The 25,638-nt window shown below is 49.2% G+C and overlaps 1 protein-coding gene across 1 annotated transcript in view; it reads left to right on the forward strand.

The window, feature by feature from the left end:
- The window catches only part of MTPN (myotrophin), a 219,552-nt gene that overhangs the window by 153,757 nt on the left and 40,157 nt on the right, over positions 1–25,638 (forward strand). The gene's annotated exons all lie outside the window — the stretch shown is intronic.

A 25,638-nucleotide genomic window follows, 5' to 3' on the forward strand; every position in this document is an offset into this window, starting at 1 on the left:
GGTATTGGAGTGGTTTCCAGTCAATCCCCCCTCTATCTTGACCCCCCCCCCCTTCTTCCTCCTTTGCCAAAGTGTACCTGGTCCTCTTTCCCTGTGGTCTCTGCACTGGACATATCAGAGGCTATCCAATGCCTTAAATCTGCCTCTGCGGCTGACCCTGTGCCGCTTACATTGCTTAAAGATATCTCAGGCAAAGTAATCTTCCCATATCACAGTGGCAGTGAATACGTCGTTCTGAGGGTTCTATCCCCAGTCCATTGATACATGCTCTGCTTATACCTCTGCTAAAAAAAGCCTTCACTTGATCCTGGGATGCTTGAAATTTTTCGCCCCATTTCGCTCCATCCTGTGCTGATGAAGGTCATGGAGGCCCTTGTCTCCCCTCTTTTATCCTCCTTTTTGGAATCCTCCGGATGCTTTGACACCTTCCAATCGGGCTTTTGCCCTGGAAGGGGCACCAAGTCAGTGCTAAATTCTGTACCCGACGGTCTTGCTCGCCTGGTTGATCAGGGTAGAATGGGAGCAGTACTGTTGTTGGATCTAACTGCAGCTTTCGACACGGTTGATCATACAATACTTATTTCTCGTCTGTCCGAAGTCTGGATATCCCACAAGGTCTTAAACGGGTTCTCTGCCTTTTTGGAAGACCTCTGTCTCCCTTCCCCCTTTTTTCTCTGAAACGGTGGGACTTACTTGTGGGGTTCCTCAAGTATCTGCACTTTCCCCTATACTTTTTAATATATATATTAGATGCCGCCTCCTTTCTCATTTGCTTCCATGGATTAAGATATTACTCCTATGCTGATGACACACAGTTGTTGGTTCGTCTTGAACTTTCTCGTCCCGACACTGCTGCCCGGCTGAGGAGCTGCCTGGAGGACCTGGGAGCATCAATGGCACTAAACTCACTCAAATTAAATGGGAACAAGACCGAGGTCTTGGTGGTGGGCACTACTTGCCCTCTCTCTTTTTGGACCCCTGACTTCTGGTCTACCTCTCTTGTCCCGTTTCCCCTTCTGTCCACTACTTTGAATAATCTTGAGGTTGAGCTCTCCTCCTCCCTATCCATGGCCGATCAGGCTGCTGCTAATCTGGCCATTTCAAACGCTGTGTATTGAGGAAGGTTCTCCCCTTTATCCCTGCCCAATTCCATGCTCCTGTGGTCGCTGCTCTAGTTTTGAGTGCAGTTGATTACTGTAACTCACTCTATCTTGGTCAACCGGTCTATATTGTAAATAACTTCAGCTGTTTCAAAATGCTTTTCCTTGTCCTTCATTCCTGCTCCAGTTCCAGAGTCCTCTTTCTTCCGTCTATGCCGGAGCATCTGGGATTCGTGTCCAGTTCATCATGCGAACGTTGTTTCGCGAGGGTGGATCCCCACTCTTTGCCGGGAGTGCCTTAGGCCCGGAACACCATTGGTACTCCTGCTTCTACCACGACTCCCTTTCCGTTCGGGCACTCCAGCGTCGGCTTGTCAGGTGGGAGGAGGTGTTTCAACACGTTACTCCACCACATTTACAGCAGTTCATTGAAAAAAAAGGAAGTTTGTTCCTTTTTTAGGGCACCCCGGCCAGGAGACTCCTTCCAGGGATCTACCTGAGGTGTCCCAAAAGGGACCTAACCGGCACTCCAGAGTTTCCTCTATGTGGAACCCTGCAAAGGGGCTGCCAAAACTGGATCTTCATCCGAGGTTCCCCTTTCAGGGGCTAAGAGCCCAGTACTTCGGGGGCTGTTGTCAACAGGGTCAGCCCCAAGGTTTCCACACTTGGAACTAAGTGTACTGCGTCTCGGCCCAAGGTCCCTCTCAAGGTGACTAAACCTACCGGGGTTATCCCAGAGGTTTCCCTTCTAAGACGAGCAAGATTGAGGGGGCCCCCCTTTGAGGGTTCTGGCATCAGGGGGTGACTCTAAGCCTTCCACCACACACACTCTGGCCTGTGGTGGAACCAATCCTGCTGATGGGGCAAAGAAGCTGGTCATGCACCAGAAGTCTGCTAGTACGGGCTCTGCCGAGGTTCTCTCTCTTGGGGCTAATTCAACAGCAGTCCCAAAGGTCTCAGAAACCCTCTAGATCTGCTAACACCGGCTTTGCAGAGGTTCCTTGTCACAATGCTGAAATGGAACATAATACCCCTGACTCCCCTGTGGTGACCGCAGCCTCACACCTGTGACGCAGTTCGCCTCAGGCTTTGACAAAATGGTGGTCCAACCCTGCGGTCCCCAGCAGCGATTTTGACCACATCTTACACCCGCTGTTTGCCACGGCTGGTGCTGAGGGGCCTGTTTTGGGACAGAGCAGCCTTTTCCACGGTTTGTGGATAATAAAAATGTGTTTTGACGTGCTCCGACTCCGCTGCCGCTAACAGTCTCGCTCCCTCGTACAGCCGCGCTTTTGATCTACGTGGATCCAGTTGGTGGGGGACCATCCTGGCAACATCCTCTTTCGAACCTGGGGTTATGCCCCTTCCGAGCGTCCTCCACCCACTCTAGCACCTAGACCTTCGTCTGAGGATGCGTTTTTTGGCAAGACGATTATGCATTCTTATCCCATGAAGGTGTACTTTAATTTATTTAAGTACATGTATCCTAATCACCTCAACCGCTCCCTTCTCCGGCAATCCCTATGCAGCTTCCGGTAATGCCATCTGCTCCACCACTTCCTGTGGTGCCTCCTCCACTTTGCCCTGTGGAAAAGACTCTCGTTGCTCAGCCAACTGTGCCTTTGGGCCCTGAGGTGCCAGGTGCGGCAGATCAGACTTCTGCTCCCACCTCAGTGGATGAGGACCAGGCTGACCAGGACAGCGATGACTTACCCCGCTCTATTAGAGCTTTTCAAGACCGGATGCTGGATATGATAGCATTGCCAGACATCCCTCCACTGCAGCTTCCCTGATCCTTTCAGGGAGGACAAGCTTTTTGATGCCATTGGGGGTGGGGGAAAGGTTTTTTTCCAATTTGGCTCTTCAGCTGCGTCAGGCTAATACTGAGCTTATCCTGGCCGCTGCTAATGTCAAACTGTGGAAGGAGCTTGCCGAGTTTCAGGATTGTATTCCTCCTCATAGGCTCGAAGACTTTAAGGGCAGCTTATCTGATGCCTGGGTTCTGGCGCAGGATCTACTGGAGGCTGTGGCCCATCATGTAGATGCCTCCGCTCGAGACCTTATGGTTGGAGTAGACCTCTTCCGCGAAGCGTGGCTGCATGCTACGAAGTTTTCGAAGGGGGTCCAGGACAAGGTGCTTGATCTCCCCTTTGAGGGTAAAGGACTCTTCCACTCCTCCACGGATGAGGAACTCCCGAAGACCAAGGCAAGTACTCAAACTAAGTCATTGTCGGTCCTTGAGAAAACCCCAGCAAAGGTACCTTATACTCGGAGGTTGGGATCTCAAACAAGGTCCTTCTCTGGTTTCAGAGGCTTTCAGGACCGCTGTGCGCACAGCGCAAATGCTCCAGCTGGCGGGCCCCGCCGTAAATGGCAACGGCAAGGTGGACGGTTTTTCTCTCGGCCAGCATCCTCCTCTTCAGCAACGGGTGGCCTCTCTGCCATCCAAATGATATTTTCCAACAGTCGCACGAGACTCCGGTGTGAACACATTTCTTCTCATCTGGAAGTGTAGCAGACCATCCCAGAAGACTTGTCAGTCACTCGGGTGGGCTTCTGCTTGCCTCTACCCCCTACTCCACCCTCTTACCCTCCTCTCCAGCAGACTGGAGTGCAATATTTCTACCCCAAGAGAAATTCAAGATAATTATGCCCTTCCAGATAAAGTCCTCTCTCCGGAAGGGCGATTGGCTCAGCGTGGTAGACCTTCCGGATGCATATTCTGATCTGGAGTGCACATCGAAAATATCTTAGGTTCACTGTGGGAACAGAACACTTCCAGTATCATGTGCTTTTGTTTGGTCTAAGCTCGGCTGCGTGTGTCTTTACAAAGATGTCTGTCATCGCAGCATTTCTCAAACTGCCGGGGGTTCATGTATATTCATACTTTGACGATTGGCTCCTGCGCAGTACTTGCCCACAGGCCGCTACGGCCAATCTTCATTCATTCCTTCAGCTCCTGTTCCATCTTGGGCTGTCGGTGAACTGGCAGAAATCGTTGATAATGGTCGCTCAAGACCTGATCTTTCTGGGTTTCCATTGGGATACTGCCAGTACCAGTGTGTTCCTGACGGAGGACAGGATTGCAGACCTTTCGCCCACGTGCTAGCTCTTCCTGCATTCCTCACATGTTGGCTTGGTGGTTCCAGAGACGACTCGGCCTCTGTGCGCACTGAGCTTGCTCTTCAGAGCTGCTGGTCCCAGGCTATGGAATGGGATTCCAAGATGATTCCAGTCCTATCTTGCATGACGGCAGATGTTCAATGGTGGTCATCCGCCAGCAACCTTTCAGTGGGGACCTCCTTCCAAGAGCCCTGCCCACAAGTAACGGTTACTACAGACTCCTCCCGTCTGGAGTGCGGAGCAATACTGTATCACCTCGAGGTGTACGATTTGTGGACGCCTAAAGACAGGCGGATCCATATCAATTACCTGGAGCTCCTGGCAGTTTTTCTGGCGCTCAAGGCTTTTCAACCCTCCATCACCAACAGTGTGGTCTGAATGCACGTACAATACCATAGCGATGTTCTACATCAACAAACGGGGGGGCTCCAAGTCTCATCCTTCTGATGGACCTTGCTATCCAAATTTGAATTTGGGCTATCCAACACGTCTGGCTCCAAGCTGTGCACATTCCGGGTCACATCAATGTGACTGCAGACTCACTCAGCTGTCTATCTGCGGTGAGTGGGAGATGAACACCAATGTTCTCACCAAGATCTTTCAGCAATGGGGTACTCCAGAGGTGGACCTCTTTGCAACATCATCGAACAGCAAATTTGAGATCTCGTCAAACATGAAAGCGTATGCCTTGCCTCCTTTGCCAACGATTCATTGGTAACTTTGGAAACTCAGGAGAGCATCGAACTGCACTCTCCTCTTCATAGCTCCTTGGTGGCGAGCCAGGTTCTGGTTTTCTGAACTGCAGCACCTGTCGGTGTCTTCTCCGATCGGGTTGCTGCTGATTCTCGACCTTCTTCACCAGAGCAATCACCAGTTGTGGCACCCCCTCCCCAAAATCTTTCAGCTTGGTGGCCTGGTGCGCAGCTCAACCTCTCTGAGGACAACATGTGTATAATTCAAGCGGCACAAAAGCACTGTATAAGATATCAATACAGGAGCAAGTGGCTCAGTTTTTGTCACTGGTGTCTAGCCGAAGAGTTTCATCCCAGGCATGCTTCTATTGACTTAGCAGGTCTACATCTTTTTCCTCCCGGTTCGGGCCCATTACCCCAAATGGGATCTGAATGTGGTCCTCACCACTTTGTCATAAGCCTTATGAACCCATGGCCACTACTGAACTCATGTACCTGTTTTGGAAGGTGGCCTTTTTGATTGTGGTAACATCTGCAAGAAGAATAAGCGAGCTTCAGGCTCTTTATGTGGAACATCCGTCCCTTACTTTCCAAAAGGATAAGGTTGTGTTTTCCTTTCCTCCTTAGGAAAGGACCCTGTGGCTCTGGTTCCCAATCACGGAAGTGAAGGGGAATAGGCATCGCAGGGACAAGCGAGTCAGAGGCAAGGTAAGTAGGGGGGTGTGGGCAGGGGTTTGGCCAAGTCAGAAATGTTCAGGGGAGAAAAGACTGAAGGTTATTTAGAAAAAATAATCTTCAGTCTTTTCTTCCTCGAACATTTGTAACTCAGTCTTTCAACTCCAAACCGTCAGAGCTCTGAAGTTCTACCTCGATAGAACAAGTCAACTCGGAAGCTCTTCACAACTCTTTGTAACGTTTGGTAACCCAAAGGGGGAAACCAGCCTCAAAATCCATCATTGCCCGCCGGATAGCTTCATGTATTTTCGAGGCTTACAAGATTCATGGCCTTCGATAACCAAAGGGCATTCATGCACATCCGGTCCGTGGCAAAGCGGCTGCTGTTGCCTTCCAAAAGTACGTCCCTTGTGAGTTAATTGCCAAGGTGTCTACGTGGGCCTCCCTGTCTGATTTTATTATTTTATTTATTTTTTTTGCAAACCTTACTGTCTCGACTTGAGCTCCCATGCTGATGCCCAATTTGGCCAGTCAGTTTTTAAGAATTTGTTCCATTAAGGGAAATTTCCATCCACCTGTAATACCTATGGTCAGTGCTTGGGAATCTCCCACAAGTATGGAGGAAAGCGGTCGGGACGTAGGAGTATGACAAATTTACTCACCATAGTGACTACCTTACTCCTAGTCCCCTTTCCTCCATACACCCACCCTCCCCTCTAATAAGTATCCTCTATTGTTGCTAAATGGTCCTAGATCTGGAGATAGAAAAGGACTGAACGGCAATTAAGAATTTAAGGACACAAAATACATTTTTTGATGCTATGAAAAAGTGCTCCGGTCCCGTCCTGAAGGATGGAATGTGTCACAAGTATAGAGGAAAGGGGACCATGGACTAGGAGTAAGGTAGTCACTACAGTGAGTAACTTTATCATATAGCAACCAATTAATTATTGAACAAAACATATTTAATTTTGAAGAAAAACCGCTTAACCAACACGTTTCGAGAAACAATCATCTTCATCAGAGTTTTCAATATTTAAAGGTTCTTTCCAGTATGACCATGCGATTTAATTGACTGCACTATCACTAGCGATTTAAGTTTAAGGTACGGTGAGTTATTCAGCATTCCCACTCTTCTTGAAAAGGTGGTCTACTACGTTACATCTCCCTTCTTGTACTACTTTTCTGCCTGCTAGGTATTCTTTCCCAGCATAGGAAGTGCCACGGTGAATCTGCTTACACATTAAGCAATACAATTCATGATACAACTAATCACCTGGGGGTCAGGAAAACGTGACTCTTGTCTTAAGCTATTTCTCCGGGAAGTTAGGTTAGTCAGCAATATGGGACTGCTGGGTGAATGTGCACTCTTACACAAATGAACAATGGTTTGTCCATAATTTTCCTTCATTTTCTAATCTAGTAGTGTCATCTTCATACAATGTGAAATACACTTTCACATGCATACTGATCCTAATTGCATGGATTTGAAAAGGACAACGGGGTTGGGGGAGACTAGTTGGGTACATGCCTACTCATTTTCTGAAAAGGGTGGGGGCACAACTGAAAGGGGAATGTAAGAGGGTAGGAGAACATGAGAAACCTTCCTATACGCCATCTGTTGTAGTGAATGGTGCGGTCTTGAGCAGTTTGAAAGCCCATTAAACACCAGAGGATACTCTTGCAATGGAAAAACTCTGAAAGATTTTCATCAAGATCAAGTTGGTTTGTAGGCTTTGAAAGTCTTACTTTTCTTATACAGTTTCTTGCCCTTGTGAGAAGAAAGTAGGTAAAGCAAAGTTTCCAAGGCTGCTGTTTTAGGATAAAGGGATCAAGCCTAGTTTGTTAAAGCATTTCTCCACTGACAAAACTCAGATTTGCCGGTATCTTTTGTCCCCGGGATCACTCGTGTTGCAATGCTTTTGTTGGAGGCAGTGTCTGGCAGGCTTCAGCCACCGGAACAAACAGCCGTGGTCAGAAAGCTGTAATGAAATCAATCTGTCAAACTCTCCGGTGATGGACTGGCCCGGATCAGTGTGACTTGGATGACTGGAATGTCAAGAAGCGCTCATTAATCTCGAAGAGGAAACTTGACACTTGCCTTTCTTGAAAACTGATCTGACATCAGAGGTCCTAGCAATGGCATGTATGTGTTGTGCAGCGCAAACAATGTGAAAACCGTTTGTACATTATCATCAATTTAAAAAAGATGTCTTTACAGAAAGGCAGTGCCGCTCAATCAAACTCTAGGACGATTAAATGTTTGCAAGAATGCATTGCTTCTTAGCAGACACATGGATTCCTCCTGCGATCAGTGATTGAGTAAGCTCTTTAAAAAAGTGTCACCATTGTAACTTCAATGTTAACCAAAGGCAGCAACACATTTAATGGTAGTTCAAGGTTGCGTGATTGCTCCGAGCAGCAACCTCGGGACAAATAAATCAAGTTTGAGACTGCACATGGAGAGGAACATCGGCACATGTGGTGTTTACCCTACATTTCGGGCATCACTTGACCTGTGACAGCCGAAACAGGTTGGCTTTTCCAATGCTGGTTTTATTTTAAGGACCCTTGTGTACACACAAGAAGTCTATTGTGTATCTAACACTCCTCATGCTAGCTATTTAAATTTAAAGGCATTCAATTCAAATATGCATTTTCTCAGAAAGTGGTATTGCCCTGCCTTTTAATAAAGGGCATCTCGATTCCTTGACTGAGACTAATGCTATGAATAATTACCAAGGATAACCCTTATGGAGGCCATCCACTACCATTGAATACTAATGCTTCTAGTAGGTGAAGATGTGCATTTCTCTCTGCACTGTCAAAACTCCTCCCTTCAAGACATTGATACATTGGTTTTTTGCACTCTTAAGGATGACTTATATTAATATGACCCGGATGGAGACTTGCTTCAAGAATAACTTTGCACTTAGTCAAAACATGTATGTGTATGAACACATTTTTTTAAAACTAAAATTGTGAGGGCCACCAGTGGGCGAGTGGATGGGAGCTGCCTAAAAACGCAGCTCTGTCACCCAGGCTGTTAAGTGATTTAGCCCCCACTCTCGGTCCCCCAAGAGCAAGATAGACCCCCCTCTCCCCAGTGGGCATTTGAGCCAGAGGGCTCCGTTGGGTCACATCCTGGCGAAGGAGAGTTTCACCCTCTACCTCGCGCTGGTGCAGATGACTCTGAATGAGGAGAGACAGATGCTGGGGGCCCCCCACACGTGACAGAGGTGAGAAGGAGGTTTGGGTTGCCCCCCTCCCCCCTGAAGAACTGGAGCACCGGCAGTTCCATGCCCCTCCCAGGCCCTCCAGGGACACATATGCAATTTAGGCCCAACCAGGGCCGGGAGGAACACCGCAGGGACTCTTTTTTTTAAATTTATTTTAAACTTCTTTTTATTCTAAGCGTGGCAGCAAAACACAGGCAAACAGCGTCAGGCAGTAACAATGTAAAAGAACAACATACATAGCGTAGGTATGCAGGGGTTACTACACATGATGAAACATTCAAAGAACAAAATACAGTCACATCGTAAAAAAGGACATCAGGAAACTATGACGGGTGAGGACCCAAGCTGGTGGGGGGAAGCGGGAGGGGAGGAGGTATCCGGAGTCTCGACTAGGTCCGACATATAGGAGCGGAACCTGAGCCAGATGTTTCTAGGTCTGGAGTGAGTGGGTTGGAAGTGGGACCAGGCTTCCTCGGAGTCAGAGGTCCACGTGACCGCTCTCAGCCATTGGGCATGTGTGGGAGGTGAGGGGCGATGCCAACAGAGCAGGATGGAGCGCACCGCGAGAAGCAGGCAGAGACCGGCTAGTTTCTTGGAATCTCGGGGGAGGCCTGGGAGATCATGAAAGCGGCACACCAGCGGAGAGAGAACAATGGGGTGGTCAGTTACAGCGGATACTGTCGAACAAACGGCCTCCCAGAATTGTGCAAGGCGGGGGCAGGACCAGATCATGTGGATGTAGTCGGCATCATCCTGGCCGCATCTGGGGCAGCTGGCAGGGTGATCGACGGACATACGGTGTAGTCTGATCGGGGTGTGGTGAAACCTGTGAAGCACTTTGAATTGGATAAGTTTAAACCGGGAGTTGAAGGAAACCCGTTGTGCGTTCGCATAGGTGGGTCCAGCGATCATCAGACGTCTCAACACCGAGGTCTGCCTCCCAAGCACGTTTCAGTTTAGCGAAGTCTGGGACCGATCTGGATTGTAGCATGGTATATAACCTAGAGATCTTACCCCTCGTGGGGCTGGGGGAAGTGAGCTCCTCAATGGCAGGGTCGTCAGGTGGCAATGCAGGGAACGTTTGGTAATGACGCTTAAGGGTCCTACGAAGGGATGCGTATTGAAGCCATACACTCCGGTCTCTTCTCAGCGGTAAGGGGAGGTTGGGCCACTCGACGAATATACCCTGGTCAAACACGTCGCGTAACAGCTCGAAGCCCGCGTCCGCCCATCGGCGAACCGTGCCCGGTGGAACCCGTGGGACCCCAGGGAGAAAATTCCAAAGAGGGAGATTGCCATGGAAGGCGTAGGCAGTCCCCGTCAGCTTCCACATTTTTGCCAGTGCAACGGCTGTGCAGGCGACCGGATTCTGTGAGTCCCGTGCCAGGGGGGCGGGATGCAACACCAGGGAGCGGATATCCCGGTCAATCACTGCAAGCCTCTCGTCGGACGTGCGGGGGAGGATCTGTAGTATTAAACCAATAGGTGTATTGGATTTGTGACGCCAGCCAGTAATTAAGGAAGTCAGGGGCACCGAAGCCCCCGTTAGACATGGGAGTGGAAAGGGTCCCGATTTTAAGACGGACCGCACCCGAGTGCCAAAGAAAGGAGTTCACGGTGCGAGTCAAGTCGCGAAAAAAGCCCACCCCCGGCCACAAGGGAATGTTAGCGAACCTGTAGAGCAGCTGGGGCAACACCACCATTTTCAGCAGACCTATCCTGCCAGCCAAAGAAATCGGGAGTTTATCCCAGACCTGGATCTTAGCTGTCAAGTGTGTGAGATACTCCTGGTAGTTTTCGTGGAAGGTCAGCTCGCGCTGGCGAGTCACCACCGTCCCCAGGTAGGTAAATGTGGTTTGGGCCCATAGTATAGGAGGTAGGTTGGTGGAAGGAGAGCGCACAAACAACAACGCGTCATCCGCATAGAGGGACACTATGTCTGTCCCGCGGAACTGAGGCCCCTATGAGCATGGAGTTGGCGGAGCATGTCGGCGAAAGGCTCGATTGCTATAGCAAAGACCAGGGGAGAGAAGGGGCACCCCTGTCTCGTCCCCCTGGCGATCTTGAAAAGGGGGGAGTAACGGTCGCCAGTGCTGACCCTGGCAACCGGGTCAGAGTAAAGCAGTCTGACCCAGGAGAGAAAAGAGGCGCCGTATTTACAGCACACGAGGACCCGCCACAGATACCTCCATGAAACCGAGTCGAATGCCTTTTGCATGTCAAGGGCAGCAGCCACAGCGTGTGTCTCGGGACTGATTCTGTCAATAATGTTGAATAGGCGCCTCAGGTTCAGGGAGGTAGAGCGACCCGGGATAAAACCGGCCTGGTCCGGGTGAATAATAGATGGTAAGAAGGGAGCCAGCCAGAGAGCCAGGGCCTTGGCAAATATCTTGACATCGCAGTTTGAGTGAGAGCGGGCGATACGAACCGCACTGCGAAGGGGGTTTACCGGACTTAAGTACTGTGATTGTGGCCTCACGGAGAGAAGGGGGGAGTACCCCGGCCTCCACAGACTCCTCCCAGAGAGCCAGCAAATGAGGGAGCAGTTGTGACTTGAAACGTTTATAGAACTCGACCGGGACACCGTCTGAGCCAGGGGTGCGGCCCGAAGATAGGGAATCAATAGCGTCCGACAGTTCCTCCCGCGTAAGAGGGGTCAAGGGAACCCACGGTCATAGAAGACAAAGTTGACAGAGGGAGGGCGTCGAGAAAGGAGTCGATCTCCGCTAGCGATACCTCATCAGCGTTGGAGTACAGGGATTCGTAAAAGGTGAAAAATTCCCTGTTGACCTCCTGTGAAGAGACAGCCATAGAGCCATCAGCTCTCTAAACCTTGAGGATGTGCGGGGACCCCATCTCGTGTCGGATCAACCGAGCCAGAAAGCGGCCGGGGCGCTCTCCCTCCCCATACCTCCTTGGCATGCCAGGGTTATCGAGAAACCTCTGCTCACGATCCACAAGAGAACGGAACTTGTCCAGTTCCTCCCCGATGTCAGCCAGGTTACCCGGGGTAGAGTGAAGTGAGCATGCAGCTTCCAGGGTCGAGAATCTAGATTCGCTGGTGGCAATGTCTCTACGGATCGACTTAAGGACCCAATTCTCCTTGGACAGCGCAATCCCTCTAATATAAACCTTGAATGACTCCCATAAGGTGGCCTGAGACGTTACTGAGCCCGTGTTGGTCTCGAAGAACTCCTCGATCGACAACTCCAGTTCGGAGCAGAACTCCGGGTCAAGTAGGGAGAGGGGTTTCAATTTCCAGTGTCGGATGCGGGCGGGATCGGGGCCCCAATCAACGGTAATGGTGACAGGAGAGTGGTCAGATAGGGTTCTCGGAAAGGATCATTAGTTGTGTTACGCTCTTAACCAATACGTTAGAGATCACCCACCTATCAATGCGAGAGTAGGAGTCATGAACAGAGGAGTAGAAAGAGTAGATGCGAGAATCCGGGTAGAAGAATCTCCATGCATCCACCATGGCCAGACGGGGAAGGGAAGACAGTGCAGCGTAAGCCGCCCTGGAGAGGTGAAGGGGCCTGGAGCCTGATCTATCCAGAGCTACATCAAAGATCGTGTTGAAGTCCCCACCCCAAAGGATTGGAACAAGGGGGAAGCCATCGAGAAGGGAGGTGACCTGCACATAAAAATCCGGGTCATCAAGGTTAGGGCCATAGATGTTCAGAAGAATCACTTCCTTGTGGTGCAGCATGGCGTGGAGCAATACATATCTACCTTGGGGGTCGATTGTCGAGGAGATGAGGGTAAAATGGAGGCTCTTGTGAATGAGGGTCATGACTCCCCAGCTTTGAGAGGAGTAATCAGTGAAAAACCTATGGGGACCCCAGGATTTGGCAAAACGCATGCATTGTACAGAACAGGCATGAGTCTCTTGTAGAAAGAGAATCTTGGATCCATGGCGCTCGGCCTGCAACTGAAGTTGCCTCATCTTTCTATAATTACCCAGTGCCCGTACGTTCCAGCTCATAAAGGTCAGGGCACTCTCAATCACAGTGTGGCGGTGTTTGGGATAAGAAGAATGTCAGTGACCAAAGGGTCGGGTTCACGGTCCTACGACAACAGTTCCAGAGTGCCTCAGCACAGTTCGCCTTCGCTGCCAGCGCTAATTTTTCAATAACAAAAACCCCAACATGACCCACTCCCACCCACACCCCCCCCCCCCAAACAGAGGGATGGCAAGCCCATCCCCTTGCAAACAAAACCAAAACAAAGGCATCAGCGCCTGGGGGTCTGAAGGCCAGACTGGCCGTGTCGCTCCGGGTTGCAGCAGGGCAAGTAGAACATAAGATGCCCACAATGGAGGTAAAATGTAGATTGGACAAAGTTCTCGCACGTGGCGATCCGGGCGGGCCCTGCAAGTTGAACTGAGCAAGCAGGCTACAGGATGAAGGATCAACGTGGCCCCGGTATGGGAGGGCGGAAGGGCCCATGCGCCCCCCGTCGGGGACTTAGGATAACTGCTGAACCGAGGTCAGGGGAGAGGGATCAGCCAGGGAAGTGTTCATCAATGAATTTGGAGGCCTCCTCTGGAATCGTGAAGAACACCTGGTTGGCGTGCTCTATGCGGAGCTTGGCGGGATAGAGCATAGCATATTTGATTGAGTGGTTTCGTAGCCTGCATTTCACCGCCTGGAAGGTCTTGCGTTCCCGCTGGACGGCCGTTGAGAAGTCCGGGTAAAGATGAATCCTGGCACCGCCCAGTAATAGCTCACCTTTGAGTCTTGCAGCCCTGAGGAGGGCATCACGGTCACGGTAGTTCAATACACGAGCTATGATGGGCCGAGGTGGGGCACCGGGCCTAGGATTAGCCACCAGAGCGCGGTGTGCCTGCTCAATTACGAAGTGTGGAGAAACGTCGGGCTCATCAAGGAGCGACAGAAGTGTGCGCTGAACAAAGTCCTCCATTGGCTCGTGGATACCATCCTCCGGGACCCCGATAATGCGGAGATTATTGCGTCTCGAGCGGGATTCCAAATCTTCATTTTTCTTTTCCACCTCAAGGACACGGTTGGAAAGAGCGGCAACCTCGGTGCGCAGGGCCCCTAGCGCATCCTCAGCGGAACCGACCCGCGTCTCAACCTCCAATACACGGCTGTCAGTCCTCTCAATGTGGGCCTTAATAGAAGATATGGTGCCGTTCATATCATCTAGTTTTGAGTGAAGAGCGGTGAAACCCTCTCGTATAAAATCCATCATATTCTGGGACTCCGGGGCTGCGTCGGGCGGGGCGGTAGAGGCCTGCTCAGCAGCCTCCCCAGATGATCTCCCCGCAGCCTTCGCGAACATATTGATGGAGCTCTGCTTCCTCGCACCCCCTTTGGTCATCCTGGCCGTTACGGAGATCGAGGAGAAGGAAGGGGGAGAAATGAGAACTAGTGCCGAGGCACGTCCTCCAGGTCGCCGGGACCGATGCGTATACAGGGACAATGCAGGCGAGGAGCAACTAGTGGGCTCACCCAGAGTCCAGGGGGTGTGGAGAAGGAGAGGCTATGACCCCTCTGAGGCTGGTGGACCGGTGTCGCCGAGATTGGTGGCGAAGGGGATGCAGCAGGCCCGAGCGCGCCCAGGCGGTGTAAGACAGTGGCAGGTGCGGAACTCCAGAGAAGCCCGTGGGGGCAATAGCGTAGTATGTGCCCCGACTCCGCAGCTCCAGGACACAGGCAGCATAAGGGTAGATTGCCGTGAAGAGTGCGCCGCGGCCCGGCGGGTCACGGTGTCCAGGGCGGCCCTATAGGCCTCAGGTAGGAGTCAGCGATGTCGGGAGAGAGGCAGGACCCAGGCAGGGGTGGGGGGGTCCGCGCCGCCACGGGCCCAGCAGCGGCACCGGCCCGAGTGCAGGGGGATCACTCGCAGGATAAAAAGAGTGACCGATCCGGGGCCGCAGCGGCCAGGCACAGCCCCCCCCCCCAACACGCCCCCTACCTCTCAGGTGCTCCGGTGTCGACGGGGCCCCTCGGGGCCTGGCCCGAGGGCCCAAGGTTGGTCCGCGCCGGCGGGCCACGCCGAAATGGTGGAGGGGCCGGCAGACACCGACGATCCAGGTCGGGACGCGTAGAGGAGTGAGGAGAGACCCGGCCGGCCGCGAAGATCCGGCGTTCCTTGCCGGGCGGGCGCCCCTCCCCCAGAGCTGCCCGCAGCGCCGCGGTCTCAAGTGAGAGGAGAGCCGGAGGTCACAGCCGCCGTAAGAAAGGGAAGGCACAGCCCCGTCCTAGGATCGCTCTGCTAATCCAGAGCTCGACGATTAAGCGGCCATCTTAGTTGCCGCGCAACAGCGCCCCCCCACCGCAGGGACTCTTGAGTCCCAGTTGGAGCAATGTGGCAGTGAACAGCCGGCCCCTGGGACAGGGCTCTGCAGCAGGGGCCTTCTGGTGACTGCAAGTGAAGGACTGGCTGAGGTCTGAGGGACGTTCCGGGCCTGCACGGTGAATGAGCCAGGCACAGGTATAGCTGCGGGGCCAGTTTAGAGAGCACCCGCACCCGGTGGGGTGGGGAACCACGAGGACCGGCAGGTGTATGTATGTTTCTGATGTGTGTTAATCTGCTTAGACTCACATGCTGTGCATAGTCTGACATCCAGTGGTCACTGCGTAGTATTGCATTTTGTTTTTTGTAGTCGAAAAGGGGACGTCGACAAGGCGTGTCTGTAACACTATCCCTATAGTGACGTGCAGTGTACCCACAATCCCTCATGTGTCGAGGTCCCTCAGATTGTTTTTTTCCGCCAGATATTGGTCGCCTTTACGCGGAGCTCCTCGAGAGACATTGCAAATATTCACTCTACCATTTGGTCGTTATTTAGAAATACTCACTCGAACTTTGGTCGTTATTTAACGTTCCGTTCCTCCTTCGATGAAGCTGTTCTCTGGCGACAAGATCTTCGATGGCTGTGCCTTCGACAGAGGAAACCCTTCTGCGTCGCCGAACACGTGGCCTGGCCTCGCCGGCCTCAAACAGTAGGGAGAGTGGGGTCGTGGGACATTTCTTGCTATCTCTTTAAGAATGACGTGCTCTTTCCCCACCTTTTCCTTCAGGGTTGTTATCACGTCTGTCCGTTCCCTCAGCTATGGAGAGGACACCCTTTAGGTTTTGCCCGCGCTGCAAGGGCAAATTCACCTGGAAAGACCAGCACAAACGGTGCAACCGTTGCTTGCCCCTCGACCACAAGGAAGACGGTTCTGCGGCCTGTAAGCTTCTTAAGCTCAAGACTTTAAAGGACTGCAGGGTCAAGAGGTGGGCAGCCTACACCATGTCTAGGTCCGATTCCTCACCTGCCGCCGGCGAAAGTGGAGAGGAAAGTGATAACCCAACCTCCGCATCGGAGGTTGTACACCCCTCTAGGGAGCGGTCACGCTCCTTGTCTGTCCCCGGTCCCGACAAGCTCGGCTCACGCCCTGCTTATGGGGATGAACACCCCGGCGACATAGACGCACATAAGCACACGGCCCACGGCTCTTCCTCGTCGAAGACGAAGAAAGCATTAGCGCCAACGGAGATGCAGGTCCTACCGGCGGCCTCCACGGACTGTAAAGGTCCAAAGCCCCCTTTGCAACCGCAGATGTGTCCAGCGACTGGGCTACCCCCAGATAAGGGTGCTATCACCAAACCGCCAGACGACGTGCCGCGCCAGCGAGCGCCCGCCGGTGTAGAGGACGCGACACCTGTAACGTCGAGGCCAGAGGAACCCTCGACAGACCATTTAGTCGTTGAGAGCCTGGCGCGTATTGTTTCCAACGATAGCCAGAGACGGATGGGGAAAGAGACGCCGAATAACGCTCGCAAGGCCAGGGAAACGCTGAAAGGGATGGAAGGAAGGCAGGAGCACCCCCTCGGTCGAAAGGGTCTCCTAGCCTACTAGAAGGCTTTTCAGAAGGCGATGGAGCCTATCCTCAACGTTATGCGATAGGTCAAAGCGTTTACAGGCCGAAAGCCTTCCCTCCAAATTTCTCCTGACATAGACTTCGTTGAAAGGATTATCAAGGAGAAACCCTCTGTAAGTCAAACCATTCCCCTCCTTGCCTCAGTAAAGAGACGAATCACTCCTTCGCTCTCTAAACCCGCATTGGTCTGAGGGGGTCAACCCTAGGATAGAAAAATGTAGTCCTCCTCCATCGGACCGGTTATACATCAGGGGCCACTCAGTACCGGACTCCCTAGTAGTAACTAATACAAGAAAAAGGACAGGGGTCCTTCTATCAACCAGCAAGGCACCTCCAGATAAAGAAGGTAAAAAGCTGTATGCCCTAGGTAAAAGGATTACAGACTCGGCAGCCTTTTCCACTAGGATTGCTAACTCCTCCTTACTGGCTAGTTATACAGATGCCCAATGGAGCAAACTACGCAAAGACATTGAGGTACTTGAACCCCTAAAAACTTCGCTTCTGGCCACGGTTACCACCAGAGCATCATTAAGAATACTCTAGATGCTGCAGAAACGGCTCAAACGTCATGTCTGGCTGCGTAATTCGGGGTTTAAACCTAAAACGCAAGCATCTCTCATGAACAAACCAATAGAGGATGCCAACCTCTTTGTAAAGGCGGTGGATGACGCGCTAGAGACTGCAAAAAAGGAATTTGACACCATTAAGACCCTTGATCAGATTTCAAGGCCTCCCAACAAGCCAGGTTATGGAAACAGATGCTTTTTTCGAGGCCAGCTCCAACATCATCAGCAACAGCAGCAGTACTCTGCAGGCAACTGGTCCTCGAATCAAGGAACCAGTGGACAATGCACCCAGAGAGGACAGCGTCGTGGCAAGGGAAGAGGTCGGGGCTCCACCCCTAGAGGTTCCCAAGCCACCAACACCAAATGACCCGAAGATTCGGGTCCCCTCCCATGCATCGCCGGTCAGGGGCCGGCTAACATCCTTTCTTCTAGCATGGGAGGGAATAACATCAGACCGCTGGGTACTATCAACCATAGCCCGCGGCTACTGTATAGAATTCAACCGCTCCCCGACGTCCAGACCCCCAAGGGGACGACGCCTGTCACCAGAACACCTCGCCATCCTTAAAGTAGTGGACCAGCTACTAGAAAAAGGAGCTATAGAGGTTGTGCCTCTATCACAGGTAACGGAAGGTATTTATTCAGTGTACTTCCTTGTACCCAAAAAGGATTTAACCATGCGCCCCGTACTAGATCTGCGCCCAGCGAACAAATTTGTAAAACCTCAAAATTTCGTATGTCGACATTACAGAAAGTAATCCCCCTGTTATAGCAATGGGATTACATGACAACACTGGACATGAAAGATGCATACTTTCATATTTTAATGTTGCCAGCGCACAGAAAATACCTCCGGTTCCTGATAGAAGGCAAACACTACCAGTTCAGAGTGCTACCCTTCGGCATAGCGTCAGCACCAAGGGTATTCACGAAAGTACTGACAGTGGCAGTGGCCCACCTGCGCAGGTTGTCCATCCCAGTATACCCTTACCTCGACGATTGGCTCATAACGGGGGATTCTTACGAGACATGCTTCTCAAACACCCAAAAGACTGTAGACCTTTTCATCAACGAGAAGAAGTCCAGCCTAGAGCCCAGCCAAATCAAACAATTCCTAGGGGCTCTAATTCGAACAAAGGACGCCCTCGTCTTCCCCTCCGAGAGGGTCCAAAATATGCTGTTTCAGATCCCTCAATATGTGGCCGGTCGAGAGGTGACGGTGCGCAAAGCAATGCGTTTGCTGGGAATGAGGGCGTCATGTATATATTTGGTACCTCACGTGAGACTGCGCATGCGTCCAATGCAAGAGTGGCTCAACAGCCAGTGGTGTCAGGCCAGCGGACAATGGGAGGATCTAGTGGTGGTCTCGCAGGCCTTGGTTCTCTCGCTACGGTGGTGGTCGAAGGAAACCATTCGCCACCCCCGCAGTGGAGGCCCCTCTAACCACAGACGCATCCCTCACAGGATGGGGGGGCCTCACCTATCCCATCAGACTGCACACAGAGTTTGGACTCCGAGTGTAGCATCCAAACACATAAACTTGCTGGAACTGTTAGCGGTCTTCAAAGCACTGAAGGCTTTTCAGGTACACCTGCAAGGGAAGACAGTGATGGTCCTCACAGACAGCACCACAGCTATGTACTATCTGAAAAAAGCAAGGGGGCACTCTTTCCAGGACTGTCCAAGCTGTCCCAGAACATCTGGAAGTGGGCTCTCAAACGCAACATGTACCAGGGGAACTCGCTAGCAGACAAACTCATCTGAGACTTCCCTCTACCCGCAGAATACAAATGGCGGTTACAAGAAGACATAGTCTTCGACGTCTTCACACAATGGGGATTCCCAGAAATAGATCTCTTCACAACTCTGGAGAAGTCCCAATGCCAAGATTACGTCTCCTGGTACCCCCAGAACCAATCCATGGGGAACGGTCTATCGATACCATGGTCAGGGAAATTTATAATTTGTTTACGCCCGTCCCCCGCCCCCCCCTCCCCCCGCACCCCCCACCCCCCCCCGAACTCCCCTTCTCAACAAGATAGTGTACAAGATGCATCAGGAACCAGTCACCATGATGCTAGTGGCCCCTATGTGGGCCCGGCAACCATGGTTCCCTCACCTGATGGAGAGGTCTGTCTCCACCGGTGAAACTACCCTGCCCGTACAACATGCTGTCACAGGACAAGGGCAAGACACTACACCCATGCCCACAGACCATGAACTTAGCAGCATGGCTCCTGCGATCATAGAATTTGGTCCTTTACAGCTCCCGCAGAGATGCATGGACATTCTCAAAGAAGCTAGAAAGCCTAACACGTGTCACTGTTACTCTAGCAAGTGGAAAACATTTATCATATGGTAGAAATAAGAGCATCAACCCGGTTGACTGCTCTCCCACACAAATTGTTCTCTACCTGACTCACCTACTAGACTCAGGATTAGTGTTTAATTCTGTTAAGGTTCATTTGGCTGCACTTTCCGCATACACCACTTTTCAACTTAAAGTGTTGTGGTGGAAAGTCCCAGTTATTAAGGACTTCATGGAAGGAGTTAAAAGAATACACCCTCCCATAGCTAACCCAGCTGCCGGATGGGACCTAAATGTGGTACTAACCAGGCTCATGGGCTCACCCTTTGAACCCATGCACAAAGCAACGTTTAAGGACCTCACTCTTAAAACTGCTTTTCTAATAGCTATCACCTCCATCAGGAGAGTAAGTGAACTACAAGCGCTATCTATTCTAGACCCCTTTGTAACAGTTCACAAAGATAAGGTGGTTCTACGCACACACCCTAGGTTTGCATCTAAATTCATTTCTAAGTTCCATGTGAACCAATCTATAGAACTACCAACGTTCTTTCAAAACCCTTCAAACTTGGGAGAAAAAAGCCTGCATACACTAGACTACTGAGAAAGACTAATCAGTTCTTTGTCTCGGTGGCAGCAGGAAGAGAGGGAGATGCAGTTTCAAAATCCACTATATCTAGATGGATCGTACAATGCATCACCCTCTAGTTCTCTCTTGCTAAGAGAGAACTACCCTTCAAGCCAAGAGCACACTCTACTCGAGGCACTGGGGCTTCCATAGCATTCATTGCAAATGTCCCTCTTGAGTCCATTTGTAAAGCGGCAACCTGGAGTTCTGTACACACCTTTACAAAACCCTGTCTAGATGCCCACTCTAGATCTGATTCACAGGTGGGACAAGCAGTATTAAGACACCTTTTCTCTACTGTTCCTTCTCACAACCCACCTCCAACTCCGGGTATTGCTCGCTAGTCTATGCACAGCATGTGATTCTAAGCAGATTAACAAACATCAGAAGACCATGCATTACTTTCCGTAAAAGCATTTCTGATGGTTGTATCTGCTTAGATTCACATGCGCCCACCCTTCCTCCCCGCTCGGATGGAAGGAACATAGACATCCTTTTATCTCTTTTCTGTACTCACGTCTATAAGGCTCCCTCCGGGCAGAAAAAATACAAACACAGGGACCTCGACGCGTGAGGGATTGTGGGTACACTGCACGTCACTATAGGGATAGTGTTACAGACACGCCTTGTCGACGTCCCCTTTTCGACTATGAAAAACAAAATGCAATACTCCACAGTGACCACTGGATGTCGGACTATGCACAGCAAGTGAATCTAAGCAGATACAACCATCAGAAATGCTTTTACGTTAAGTAATGCATTGTCATATATGTATGTATGTAAATATATTTCTGATGTTTGTTAATCTGCTTAGAATCACATGCTGTGCATAGGTCCGACATCCAGTGGTCACTGCGGAGTATTGCATTTTGTTTTTCGTAGTCGAAAAAGGGACGTCGACAAGGCGTGTCTGAAACACTATCCCTATAGTGACGTGCGTTGTACCCACAATCCCTCACACGTCGAGGTCCCTCAGATTGTTTTTTTCCGCCCAGCTACTGGTCGCCTTTACGCGGAGCTCCTCGAGAGACATTGCACATTTCATCTCCTCGACCTTTGGTCGTTTTCTCATTAATATTAAACACATACTCCCTCCCTCGACGCAGTTGTGAAGCTGTTGTCCGCCGAGCAAGATCTTCGACGGAGGGTCGAGCGGAGGAGATCCTTCGGCGTTGCCGAACACGTGGCCTGGCCTCGCAGGCCATATACAGTAGGGAAGAGTGGGGTCGTGGGACATCTCTGGTTCTTTTCTGAGAATGCCTTTCCCTTTCCCTTTCCCCTTCCTTTCCCTTGGGGTGGTTATCACGATTTATTACCTCGGCTATGGAGAGGACTCCCTTTAGATTTTGCCCGCTTTGCAAAGGCAAATTTACTTGGAAGGACAAGCATTCACGGTGTAACCGCTGCTTGCCCCTCGATCACAAGGAGGAGGGTTGTGCGGCTTGTCGGCTTCTTAAGCCTAAAACTCTAAAAGACCGTAGGGTTAAAAGGTGGGCGGCCTACGATATATCAGTAAAAGAACTTTAACGGGAGTTATGGTTAAGTTGCGCAACTAAAAACCTATGAAATTCAGTGAAAAAACTTTGTTAAAGGGACGTTATGGTTCCAAGTAAAACCGAAAGCCCCCTGAAATTCGCCAGTTATAGTAAGTTAAGCAACCATAACTCGCGCCACCACTGTGCACTTCTAAGCCTAACACCCAGGACATCAAAGATGACATCACAAATGTCATTGATGACGGGAAAAATCATATTAATCATTCAGAATAAATCACAGAAGTTTTCAAGATTACCATAATTCCCTATTTTACGGCTGTAGAGGTATTAAGCTTAAATTGGTGCCATAGCATTAACGTGTCAACGGCATACAAGTGTCTTACAAGTTGCACAAAGCATTCATATGTCATTCAGGATAAGTCACAAACATTTTTTAAGAATGCCATTATTCGCAATTTTAGGACTGTAGAAGTATTATGCCTAATTTGATGCCATAACATTTCCGTGTCAACCGCATACAAGTGTGTTACAAATTGCTCAAAGTATAGAATTCTTTGCTTTAAAATCGCTGGACATAGCAATAGTATATGTTTCAAGGTTTCTTCGGTACCTTCTTTCTTACAGTATCTACACCACCCCCATTCAGCATTATGGAGATTCCATCTTTTTAGGATGTAGTTTGTTTTTAAGGTATCAAAGCGGAACCTCATGAATGAATTTCTAAGGTTCCGAGAAGGGTATTTCTCCAGATAGTTTTCCAGAACAGGGTGGAATTTCCAGAACGAGTGTATCTGGTTAACTATTTTGGATTGTTGGACGCCATCTAAAGTCACTTGCCAGTCAATACATTGAAGTATAAATTTCACTTTCAAAGGTTTCTTTAACAGCATTTCCACCGTAATCCCTGCATTCGACAAAGTTTTTTCAGTTACCATTTTTAAGTGCGAGCAATAAAAGTTGGATTGGTCTTTGGCTGCAATCGTGTAAAGAGATGAGAGGTTATTTATCAAACATTTCCTCCACAGCATCATTTTTCTCCATAAGATGATCGATTGAAGGGATTGTAGCTCAAATTCTTATCTATCTAATGGCTTGGATTGGTATACATTTAGGGATACAAAACAGGACACCTTTCCACATATCCTTTTCTAATTTATTCATAAAAGCCGTACTCTCGAGTTCATGAAATTCTAAACCATATATGAGTTTGGGGATTCCGGAAATAGTGTAAAAGCGTTTCAAAGGTATCGCTGTAAATCTGCCATACTTGGCATCAATTTTCACCATCTGTCGCCGTATGATTTCAGCTTTCACTTCTAGCTGCCTTTTAATCATTACCGTCGCACTATTAGCTGCAAAGTGATATCCTAAATATTTCAGAGCGGTTTGGCTTTTTAAACATTTACCTTCGCAATATCAAGTAAGCGAAGTTTGGTTTTTCTTTGGCTTACCCATTCTTAAAATAATTGTTTTAGCTGCATTGATTTTTAAGTGTAGACCAGTAATAAAGACGACAAATTCATTTATCAATTTTTGCAAACCAATTTTTGTACGATCAAGCAGTAAGAAGTAGTCTGCATAAGCAACCCATTCGATTGCGGTTTCTCCCAATTTAGGTGGTACTAAGCCCTTACCCAAGATGCCTTTATCAGCTTTAGAAACCTATAGATTAAATAAAATGGCGGCTAACTTGCAACCTTGTCTTAAGCCATTAGGGATAGGTATTTCAGAGGACAGTCTGCCTGCTGAGTTAAGTCTGATTTTGATCTTTGTGTCTGAGTATAAATCAATGATCATCTCAAGTAGATGTCTAGGAATCAATAGATCTCTTAAAATAGACCATAGAGTCGGTCTATCAACAAGATCAAAAGCTTTTGAAAGATCCATTGAGGCCACAAATATCACATAGCCTGGCTTCTTCAATGTTTTTGATTGCAAAATTTTCAAAATTAGCCCTCCACAGTCCGTTCCAACATTTTTTCTAAAACCTATTTGTTTAGCATTTATTATATCATTGTTAGCAATCCAGACTTCAAGTTCTTCAAGAATAATGGAGGTAAAGATCTTGTAGTCTGGATCAGAAATGGCGATTGGCCTATAACTTTCAGGTCAAGTTCTAGGACCGTGCTTATAAATTGGGATCCAAGAATATGGTGTAAGCTTCGTTGTGAGGATGTCTTTAAACAGCACATGTAAGATATTCCCCCATAACTGAGCATCAATTTTTAGAGTTTGATTGGATAAGTTATTGGGTCCTGGTGCCGCCGATTCTTTTGGATTTAACAATAATTCTAGTAATATTGTTAGGGGAGATGTTCAGGTTCCATTTGGAATTTTTTACCAGAAGAGGCGTATTGTTGTCATATTCGCCATGATACATCTTGGCAAAATGGTCCTTCCAACTTCATTCCCTGATCAGAGACAGCAGTATCTCTTTTTGGGTTAGCTGAGTCCCATTCATCATCAGCCAGCAGTTTGAGATCTTTACCTTTGATGGCAGTAAGCATATTTTCGCCTTCCATTTGATCTCTTGCTATTCTGTGAAATTAGCCAATTTTTATATTGCTCTTTCAGACCTTTTAGTTTCTTATCTCTTTCCGCACCTATACTTTTTGTATTGACAGCACCACGAATATCTCGTCTTGACTGTTTTTTGCGGTTTAAGATGTCTATATTGAAAGTATGGGCATGGTTGCGGGGTTGTTTTGTAATTTTCTTTTCACATGTCTGAGTAACAATTTCATTAATGTAGTTCGTGAAAGAGGATGAAGCAAGATAAAATCGACTTTCTTCATGTGACATATTCGTATGATTTTTTAGGAGCAGCGATGTAAATTTTTTTGTGTTGGAGTAAGACCAACGTATCCGCGTACCCGTCAAATTTGCAATCCGGCTTGGTTTATAGGTTGCATTTTGTTCTGTGTCGTTGACATGTGTTATATAAATTGACAGGAGGTTAGGATCGCTGGTTGACATTTCTTTAACCGTCAGGTCGGATATGTATTTATCCAAACCATGAGACACAAAGACGTAGTCTAATATAGAACTACTACCTCTAGCATTCCATGTATGGACATAATTTGGTAACTTCACCAGCCCCATAACTTCTAGAAGGTTCATCCAAATTGCACCTCTCAACTTTGAATCACCAGTTGAAGCTTTATGTAATTTTGTAGCAGCATTCAGACCACACATCAGAGAGTCAATTTCAGTAGTGTCTGTCGCAATCTGCATTAAGGTCACCTGCCATCATAACCAGCCCGTTGATTTTTAACATCCTCCAATCATCAATTTTTGCCATTACTTCAGCTAATTCTTTCGTCCGCTGCAGTTCAGTGTGTTTTAGGGGGTTCCAGTATATATTTATAATGCATATATCAATGTTGCGTCCAAGTTTCAAGGTACATGTGATTGCCAAGAAGTATTTCAAGTTTGACCATATCTCAATGTTTTTTGGTTCCAAAGTATGTTTGCATGCCGTTAGCAAGCCACCCATGGGCCTCCCTTTGGGGCCTTTGGTAGCAGGTAGTTGCCAGATATCATATCCTTCCCAACTAAGGGCAGTTATGGCCCATGTTTCTTGCAAAAAAGTCAAAAGATGACAAGATATCTAACTTCAATATTACTTGTCAGATGTGCATGGCCTCTAGAATTCCAAGAGGCAACAAGGGTTTTACTGATGGGGCTAAAGTGGTTTGGCCAACGCCTGGAGTGACGAAATAGCATCCTTAAGCGCTAATGTAAGCCCTCTCCATTCTTCTTTATCGGTGCCAAATCCTTCCCTGTCATCAGCTTTGATGACATCATTACTATCATTAACTCGCAGTTTCATAGATATCCCATTTGTCTTTTTTTGGATCAGTTTGTATATGGGTAGATGTCAAAGCCTTTACACTGTAGATTTCCAGCTTCTTTC

Source organism: Ambystoma mexicanum, chromosome 12 (genome assembly GCF_040938575.1).
Source record: "Ambystoma mexicanum isolate Mex_15411 chromosome 12, UKY_AmexF1_1, whole genome shotgun sequence".
In the NCBI taxonomy this organism is placed as follows: Eukaryota; Metazoa; Chordata; class Amphibia; order Caudata; family Ambystomatidae; genus Ambystoma; species Ambystoma mexicanum.